The sequence below is a fragment of the Pleurodeles waltl genome, chromosome 6 (genome assembly GCF_031143425.1).
Source record: "Pleurodeles waltl isolate 20211129_DDA chromosome 6, aPleWal1.hap1.20221129, whole genome shotgun sequence".
Classification (NCBI taxonomy): Eukaryota; Metazoa; Chordata; class Amphibia; order Caudata; family Salamandridae; genus Pleurodeles; species Pleurodeles waltl.
The window spans coordinates 1,119,875,490-1,119,884,477 of NC_090445.1; positions in this window are offsets into that span (position 1 = coordinate 1,119,875,490).

Consider the following 8,988-nt stretch of genomic DNA (forward strand, 5'->3'; position numbering starts at 1 on the left):
ACTATAAAAATGGCAATCAATTCACACTACATAGTTGCTATGATATCTGTGTGATGGTGTCAGTATCGTTGTTGTCTCCGAGGCAGCATGGACCCTTCGTCTCCAAGTGAAAGAAGAATAGGTGCTGTTACTTCAGTATTTCAGGGCGTCATTCTCGATTGCCTATTTACTTGTGCTAACCAGTGCTTAATTTGTGCTTGTTGTTTCCGGTGCTGAGCACTGGGATTTACTTGTGAGGGCCCGGATTTATTCTTATGCCTCAAGCATTTGCTGCGAGCAAAAGACACATATGGGAAAGACGGAAGAAGAAAAAACTAAAAAGCGTCATAGAGGGAGAAAGTAGAAAGTTGCAGGATGAGCTGAAGGGGCAGGGGTGGCCGTAAATGGATTGAAGAGGCCCGAGATGGCTTCAGGATTACGCTGCCTCAGTATTCAGTGCTGGCAGATTGAATTACAGCAGTCTCGTGTTTAAGAGAAGGGCTTTGAGCACCGGCACCTCTTTATTTACAAATTAAGCACTGGTGCTAACTCTCTCCTTTCCCACGAATGAGTTATTCTGGGACCGAGGACCAGCTTCCGCCCTGTATTTTTTGGATTTCTGCTAGATAACCTCCCGTTTAAACAACAATATTCGAGGGGTGGGGGTCGAGGTTATCACTTAGCTTACCTTTGATAACCATCTTTACATTTTCACCGGTGAATGTCTACTCGTTCAAGGAGATAGCAAAGAGCTTCACCAACATTTTTCTCGTTCTCTTTGCATTTTCTGACTTTACTCTTCCCTGGATGTTTCTTCACGCTAAAGGCTCCCATGTGCAGAAAGAACTATAACAACACTTTACATGTTGCTTTACAATGACATGCGCTTTCAGCTTTAACCTAAAATTGTCCATTATGCTCAATATTTTCCTTTTACATTTCTCAAAATCGTAAGGTTGCTTTTGTCATTTAAAACCCCACAATCAAATTCAGCTTTCACTTCACACTACAATCTGAGGGTTAGTCTTAAATCTCTTGGACTGAACTTTCCTGGACATCACTGGTTAGTAGTTTTCAGGATAATTTTTTTCAAAAAGAGTCATCACCCCTCTGGGTAAAACAATGCACATCACGCATTCACCTTGCAATACTACCAAACAAGCTTTTTGCCGAGTATCAGAAATGATTACCATCCTTTAGAGTGAAAACATAAAGGGTTTAATTTAGCTGTTGCTCATTGCTGGGAATTGATGCTTAAGCCTAGAACCCATAGACAACTGGAACCCACAACTGGGGAGGCCTGCACCCAACTTCTTTCCCCTCCATTAATGCGAAGATCCGAGAACCTGAATGGCACATATTATAATAAAGCAATCCAAAATGGCCACTGAGATTTCAAGCCTCTCAAGACCTTCCAAACTGGAGGGGCTTGAACTTCAAAGAACACGCATGTCATTAATCAAGCCACCTGACTGAATGCGAGTTTCACACTCTGTGAATCCCTGAATTCAATTTCTTTTAAGGAAATTAAATGGGAGAAACCCAAACTTTACAAATTAAGGCTCGGATTTGATTCGTTTCTACTGGGACTAGACAAGTCTTCAAAGAGACATCATTTCCAGTGATTGATGGGGGCACTCTTTGTAATGCAAATGATTACTCGGTGACGATTCCTGACAAATGGCATACGTAAAATCAAATTCGTCAAACCGCAGACCTCAACTGCCATTTAGTGATCCTCAAACATATAAAGCAGACTAGTTTCAGTGAGTATTACAGCAACTCAAGTGAAACACATTCCTCAGGACTTTTCATCAGTGTGTTTTGTTGATTAAACATGTATTTGTTTTTTCAAGCCTTATTAAATGATAACACAGGCATAGGCAAAGAACCGTCGCTCGACAACATTGACGTGCTGATAAAGATAGTAAGGAAATTATCAAATTTCAAAATCTAGAAAAAGTATATCACACAATATATGAAAACCTGAATTACACCACAAATTGCCAACATGTATGTTTTTGCCCCCTTTACATTTGCTGTAAGGATTGTAAAAAACAGCATTTGTTGGATGTGAACATAAGTATGTTGGTTAGGATGGTTATAGTTGTCTTAAATGGAACAGAGTGTAAAGCTAACAAAGCTATAAAGCTAACCCAAGTACAGCATGTCCTAAAATACTGGACAAGTGAAGGCTGCAACATAATGTTTACTGTACACAAGTGTCACATCGGCAATGAGGATGATAGCTGGACTTTTTTTCACTGTCTACTGAAGCACAAGGGTAAAGATCGGGATATAGTCCACTTGACGCAGAAGTCAGGTGTTTGATAAGAGGCTTCAGTTCAGGCAGAACTTCATGTTGCATTACAACTGTTGCTGCAAAAACGTAGCAGCTCTCCCTTTAGAAAACCATAGAAATTCAGAAGTTATTGTTAGAGTTCTTTCAAGAAACTAAGGCCCAAATTTATACTCTGCTTGTGCCAGATTTGCATCGTTTTTTACTTACGCAAATTCGGAGCAAAACTAAGACCATATTTATACTTTGACGCTAGACCCCGCTAACGTCAAAATATCTCCGTGTGCGTCATTTTCTGGATGCGTGAAACGGCCTTGCATTAATGACATGCAAGGTAGGTGTTCCCGTCCCAAAAATGACTTAAACACCCGTGCGCCATATTTATCCAACCGGGCAAAAATTGCACACGGCAGGAAGGCGGAGCCGTAAAATGCTGTAAATCCCAATTTGTGTAAAAAATTAACGCCTGGGTCAGGGCAGGCATTAAGGGTCCTGTGGGCTCTTTCCCATCGTGGGAGACAATGGAAGCAGTCCACAGGTGCCCTTCCCTGCACCCAGGTACACCCCCTGCCACCCTAGCCCACCCCTGGAGGACACCCATGGATGGGGGACCCATCCATGGTGAGTGCATGTAAGTGCAGGTACGTATTTTTTTTAAATTATTTTAAGTGGCATGGGGGGGCTAACTTGGGCCCCCCTACATGCCACTGTGCCCAATGGCCATGCCCAGGGGCCAATGGGCAGGGGGGCTTGACTCCTGTCTTTGCTAAGACAGGAGTCATTTCCATTGGGTTTGTGCATCAAAAAATGATGCTCGTCAGGTTAGAGTAATTTTATTTTTTTTAATCTAACCTGACTTGCACCATTCTTTTACGCACAACCCCCAGTCTTCCCTACGCTTCCGCTGCGTGGTTAGAGTAAGTTTATTGCAAATATTGCAGTGAGATTATGAAAGATGGCATAGAATATGTCATCAATTATATAATATGTATATATATGTAAATGTGTCTATGGTATGTGGGTGCAAAGGCGCAAGCTATAGTTCCTTAGGCGCAAGTTTTACTTACTTGAAAGAACTCTAACTGCTGAATTTCTATGGTTTTGTATGAGCAAATTCAGAAACTAACTATAACGTCCCTGTAACCTTGTTTTTTTTCAGTGAATTTCTATTTTTTTTTTAACGCATAGTAATTTAAATTGCTAGACGTGAATCCAACCACTGCCGAGCATGGCCTGCGGCCCTTTGCACATGCACAGCGGAAGTCAGCTGTGGGCTCTGTGGGTGTGAAAATAGGTGTGAGAGGCTGTATCTGGAGGTAAAAGTGGCTGTCAGAGTGTCTGGGTGTAAGAGTGCGTACATCAGTGTTTTAGTGGGTGCATCAGTATGTGCTTGGTTCTGTGAGTGGGTGCATCAGGGTGTTGGTGGGTCTGGGAGTAGGTGTTTGACGTCAGAGTGGGTGTGTGAGTGAGTGCGTAACTGAGTGGGTCTGAGTGGGTGCATGAGGGACTGACTGGAAGTGACTGAGTGACTGAGTGAGTGCATGAGGGTCTGAGTGGGTCTGTGAGTGGGTGCGTGAGTGAGTGGGTGTGTGAGTGGGTGCGTAAGTGTCTGCATGGGTGTGTGAGTGGGAGAATTAATTGAAAGAGAGACAGAGAGACAGAAAGAAAATGAGAGGGAGAAAAATAAAGTTTTTTTGGCTTCGATGTCTGATATACTTTGAATTTGTTATTTGTCTCCAATTTAAAATAAAAAAAAGTTTTGTTTTTTTAATATATTATTTTTTTATAAAAAAAAAAAGAAATGGAACTGAGACCAGCTGGACTCGAACCCCCATGGCTCAGTGTGAAAGTCTGTGACCTTCACACTTGAGATATGTTTTTTTTTTCTTTTTTTTCTAGACCTTTATGGGTTTTCATATTATTTATTGAAAATTAAAAAGAAATTAATCAAAATCCCCTTACGGGCAATTTGGCACCAAGTGGGAAGCCCCAAGGGCTTCCCAGGCAGTCCCTATGTGTAGTTTTAATTAAATTAGTTTTAAAAAAAAGTAAAATGCCCTTTACGGGCTATCTGGCACTGCAGGGAAAGCCTTGAGGCTTCCCCAGCAGTGACATTGATTCAGCAAGCACAGAGCTGCTTTGACAGCATCTCTGTGCTTGCTGAACCATTAAATCTCTGTCTCCTGCACGTGTGCAGGGGACAGAGATGAATTGGCTGCAGCCAATCCACTGCAAACAGCTATGTCCTGGGGGTGAGCACCCAAGAAAATAGCAGGAGGAGTGGGGAGTGGTGGTCCATAGGGCCATCAGTGGCTCCACTAGAGGGGCCTTCCTCCAACAGAGCATAGTCCTTGGGGTAGTGTTCCCTGGGGCACGGGGTCCCCTAGGGACCCCCTTTCTCTTTTTTTTACACTTTGCCTGGGGATTGGTGGTCCCTGGAGCAGAGGAGGGGCCACAGGCCCCTGTATATGATACAATAAAAACCCCGGGGTGGTGCTCCCCTGGGAGTGGGGGGGCGGGTCCCCATATATAAAAATTGAAGCCCTTGGGAGGTGGTAGTTTCCAGGACAGCGGGGGGACCACGGGCCCGCGCATATCAATCAATAGAACCCCCAGGGGTGATGGTCCCCGGGACGCCGGTGGGTTGCAGGCCCCCCATATATAATAATTGAAGTCCTGGAGAGGTGTCGTTCCCCAGGGCAGCGGGGGGAGGGGGCACGGGTCCCTCTTCACATAAAAAAGAAAGGAGCCAGGGGCCTATTAAAAAAACAAGTGCAGGAGCCCGCTCTTGTTTTTTTCATTTTTATGCCACGAATCTTGTGAACTTGCGGCAAAAAAATAATAAAAAAAATGTTTTTTTTGCTCTGGGGGGTGTGTGCCTACCCTGGCCCCTTTTATTTTATTTTTACTTTTTTTCTGGGACTCAGCTCAAGCCAAGTCCCATGATGACTGCCAACACTTCCAGGTTTAAAGTGTAGGCAGCCAATCAGAGCTGTGCATTTCCCTGCACGAGCTCATCTTTGTTTGCGAATACTTCATGGCCAGAAATATGCAAATTTTAAATTTCCCTACATTTCTCAAAAACTACTAAATGGATTTACTCCAAATAAGCGAAAGCATACTCTGCGTACCGATAGCTAGCTTTCTGCCAAATTTGGTGTAATTCCGTCCAGTGGTTCGCCTGGTAATTGTGTTTAAATACTCCTATGGAAATTAACATGGGAAACGCAACATTTTTTGAGCCCCCTTTTTCTTGCCCCCCGCCTGATGGATCACCCTGAAAATTTCCATGTGCAACAAGAATCACTGCAACACTTTTTGGGGAAACATTGGGAAGATTCGTCAAACGGTGCCAAAGATATAGGCAAGTCAAAAGATGCTTTTCCTATCAAAACCTGGTCCTAACTACAACTACCTACTGGCAACCGCCAGTAGGTAACATGCATAATGTATGCAAAGGGGGCGTTCCGGCGCAAGGTGGCCCACGAAAATGGTGCAATGAAATGTACATCTTTGGCATCATTTTTATCACCTGCTGAAAGCAGTCATTAACAGGATGCACCCATTGGAATCAATGGGCCTCCTTGAACTTTGCTCTACTAATGTTAGACTTTTTGACGCTAGTGGAGCAAAGCGCCACAATAGCGTCCAAAATATGATGCTATTGTTCCTAATAACGCCATGGCGTGCCGTATCTTAAATACGGTGCACACATGGTTGCATTAGGGGGGCACAAGAAAAGTGGCGCTTCACGACGTGAAGCGCCACTTTTCTTAAATATGGGCCTATGTGTTAAAAAACCTTTGGAATTCTGTGGCCTTCTCATTTCACCTGTAAAACCAGTAGAGCTGGCATTAGTTAAAGTAACATAATACCTTAAAATGCAGTCAGAGAAAGCAGTAGTAAACATGGCTCTCTATGTTAAAATAATTATCAGCGCATGTCACACAAAGTTGCCTGCCATGTGGCAGTTTGTAATCATATTAAAAAAGGGCTCTGATTTGTAATTCTTCTGTTGAACTCCATCAAGGATATATAGCACCATGTTTTGTACCGGCCCTGGCTGTCAGTGGCTTGCTGATGGGTGAGCTGCTCAGTGGCTGGAGCAGCCAGGCAGTACAAGCATTCTTGACTAGTATGCCTGTGATAGACAGCATATGCTTTGACGGTTGATGCATGGGGCTGCAACCTTAGCCCAGTGAAGGACTTGTGTTGGCAGTATTATAGTGTGTGCGGAGAATGGGCAATTGTAGTGGCACTGGAAGCGATTTCTGACTTTTTAGACATTAATAGCCAGTGTTTAGTGGGAACAATATTATTAGGTAGTATATGACCATTATGATAACCTACTGGTAATTATACAATTATGCACTGTAGGAGTTTGGGTTATTAGTTGTTTGGTCTGCACAGTAATAGGTCCACAATTCTTCTTACTGAGAACCAAGCTCCCCATTGATCCACTTGTCTCTCTCAGGGTAGCTAAGAAGAGCAGTCCAAAGACTACTCAGTGGAGATGGCATTGGCTAGTAATCATCATTCACTGACTCACAGTAATAACACTCGATAACTGATTGTATAGTCAGTGCTTTTTCTTTAGAAGTAGAAAAGTACATTTATAATGGACACATTACTAAATACTATGCAGTAATTTACAAATATACAGATGGAAAATGCCATAGATGACATTACATAATCACCTTTGACCTCCCTAAAGAGGTCATGCAAACATGTGAGGCAAGTCTATTGGCTTGGCCAATGGTTCAAGATAAACAAACCAAATGTTAAAGACATCATTTTTTAGGTTAATGTAATTATCAATAATTATCATCAGGAGTAAATGCACTTATGAATGTCAATAAAACATGTGCACTGTGATCAATAAACACTGTTAGCATTATTATGTAAATGAGCAAGCCATGTTGGTGTTCTTCTGGAGACTTTTAAGCCATGTAAATGCAATCATAAAAACAGTCCCTAGTTTGAATACATAGGGGGTCATTCTGACCTCGGCGGTAAAAGCCGCTTACCGCCGGTCAGAAGGCCGCCACAATACCGCCGCGGCCGCGGTCAGCCGCCACGGACATTCTGACCCACAACTGCAAAACCTCCGAAAATCCGCCCTCCACTGCAGTCCGCCACATCAGCGGCCAGCGGTAAACTGGAGAAGACCAAACCTCCACCGCCACGCCAACAGAAATACGCCCATCCCATTATGACCCGCAAATCGACGCGGCGGTCATTCAACCGCGGTATTCCATTGGCGGTATACACCGCCGCGGTCAAAATACACACACCTTTACAAACCCCTACCACATTGGACAATTTGAAAGGCACACACCTGAAACACATACACACACCACTCCCACACATCCAATACCATATAAAACACACACCCACATCACCCACAAACCCCTACCAACAAAAACCAGAGACGAAGGAGAGAGAGACACATCAGAGAATAGATAGCCAGACACACAGAGGCACACCACAACATCACACACACCACATAGAAGCACAAAGCACCACACACCAACACACACATCATCACATACACCACCCCACACCTCATACACACCACCCCATGGCACCACAAAGGCACCCACGCTTTTCGGACCAAGAACTCCGGGTCATGGTGGAGGAGATCATAAGAGTGGAACCCCAGCTCTTCGGCTCACAGGTCCAGCACACCACCATAGCAAGGAAGGCGGAGCTCTGGCAGCGGATCGTGGACAGGGTCAACGCGGTGGGACAGCATCCCAGAAATCGAGAGGACATCCGCAAACGATGGAACGAACTACGGGGGAAGGTGCGCTCGATGGTCTCGCGACACAACATCGCAGTCCAGAAGTCTGGCGGGGGACCCCCACCCACTCCACCCGAATTCACAACATGGGAGCAAGAGGTACTAAACATCCTGCATCCTGATGGCCTCGCTGGAGTACACGGAGGAATGGACTCTGGTAAGTACAAGGCCAACCACTTCACCCCCCCCCCCAGCATGCTAACCCCCACCCTCACCCCCAACCCCCCAGCACACATCCTCCCTGAGAATGTCTCCCCAGCACAACCCACCCAACACCAACCCCTGCATGCCACCCCCAAACTATGGACACCCATCACCTAAGCATGACCACTGCACATACCCATCCCCCCCCCCCACAAAACACCCTCACAACACCTCCCCCAAGGGAATGCCAGCACTGGGGGACAAGGGCACCCATGAAACGCAAGCTAATGCACACACAGAAACAATAACCATACCCTCTTACCCCATGCAGGACCCGAACGACAACACACCGGTCAGGAGGGACCAGAAATGTCCATCCCACCCCCGGAACAGGCCCCTAGTGATGACAGCAGCTCTGTCGACCTGGAACCTGACGACCAGCCCGGACCATCGGGGATCTCTGGGCAGTCGGTTCCCCTCACCCAGACACAGGCCACTGCAGACCCAACCCCCTCTGGGAACAACAGCACAGCTCCCACCCAGCGGGCCCATGCCTCTGTCTCTAGGACAGGTCAAGCAGCGGTGTGTCTACCACTACAGGGCCCCCAGGGTAACCCACCAACCCAACAACAACAGGGACCTGGGGGCAGTGGGAGTGGGCACACCGTCCAGGGGACAGAGGCCCAGGGAAACAGGGCAACTCGGAGGGCTGCTGTGCGACAGGGGGGGGAGGAGAGGCCCAGGGAACCCACTCTCCAAGAGG